Source organism: Nanorana parkeri, unplaced genomic scaffold (assembly GCF_000935625.1).
Source record: "Nanorana parkeri isolate BGI_ZX_2015 unplaced genomic scaffold, ASM93562v1 scaffold1007, whole genome shotgun sequence".
In the NCBI taxonomy this organism is placed as follows: domain Eukaryota; kingdom Metazoa; phylum Chordata; class Amphibia; order Anura; family Dicroglossidae; genus Nanorana; species Nanorana parkeri.
In genome coordinates, this window is record NW_017307275.1 from 148,338 (window position 1) to 149,751 (window position 1,414).

Genomic DNA, 1,414 nt, shown 5'->3' on the forward strand with positions numbered 1-1,414 from the left:
AAGGTATGTCCCCCTTCCACCAGGCCTGCTAAACAGATAAGTCCACAAAAGTCTGAGGAATCTTCCCCTAGTCCACACTGCGGGCATCTCGCCCTGACATGTCCTTTTGCGCCACACTCAAAACACGTTATGGAGTTTCTCCTAGGGTGGTCCTCTTTCCCAGGGTTTTGACTTCTAGAGTCTGTTTTGGAAAAACGGGCTCCCGATCCGAAGTCTGTTTCCAATCCACTCTTCAGATTTCCCGGTCTCTGGATTTTTCCACTCGACCTAGTGAGATATCGGTCCAAGTCTTTGGCAGACAGATACCGTTTCACTTGTGCGACCATGCTATCACAGTCCAGGGGGTTTCCCTGAGTGACCCACTCCCGGAGGCCATTTGGGAGCTCTCTCACGTAACGGTCAAGCACAAGCGTTTCTATGATCTGTGCAGGAGTTTGAGTCTCTGGTTTGAGCCACTTCCGAGCCAGATGGATTAGGTCAAACATCTGGGATCTGGGAGCTTTTCCTTCCTTGAACCTCCAGTTGTAGAAACGCTGGGCCCTTACTGTTGCAGTCACCCCTAACCGAGCCAGGATCTCTGCTTTCAGTTTGGAATAGTCCGCAGCAGCCTCCTCTTCTAGGTCAAAATAGGCTTTCTGTGCTTTCCGCAGGAGAAAGGGTGCAATAATTCCAGCCCACTGTTCTGGAGGCCAGCCTTCTCGGATGGTGGTCCATTCAAACGCCAGCAGATAGGTCTCCAAATCGTCACATGGGGTAATTTTCTGTAGGCAGCTGCTTGCGCGTATCTGGCTTACCCCCCTTGCTTTTGGGTTAGGAGATCCTTGGGCAGTCATCTGGTCCAGGGTTTCTTTGAGCATAGCACGATCTGTCTTTTGTGCTTCAGTCAAATCTGCAAAGCCAGGAGCCTGTTGGTCTCTTGTTGCACTGCAGCTGAGGCTGCTACCTGTTTGTTAGTCTCTTGCTGCACTGTGTCAGCTTGTATCAGGGCTTTCACAATATCCTCCATTCTCTGGGTCCTGTACCTTTAAGGCCACTGTGAGAAATTGGCCGGTACAACAATGAATCCCACTTCTGACACCACTTGTAGGAAAGTCACTGGTCTTTAATCAGTATTGGCAATAAATGCAGCTTTATTGCATGCAACGTAAAAGTCATTTAAACAAACAATTTCCGGCAGAACTCAAAAGTAACACAAATAAAAAGGCCTACTCCACCTTAGGAGGCTAACTAAACAGTAGTGTCCCTGACTACGTCCTACTGGAGTGGCTATTCCAGCTTCCAGTATAAATTAACAAAAACCACAGTCCAATACATACAGTTGTTCTGGCAGACCTTATTCCCCAGATATGCAGACACTCTCCAGTCTGTGTCCATCCAGTGCAGCCTGGATCTCGCTCTGAGCTCTCTCCCCCTC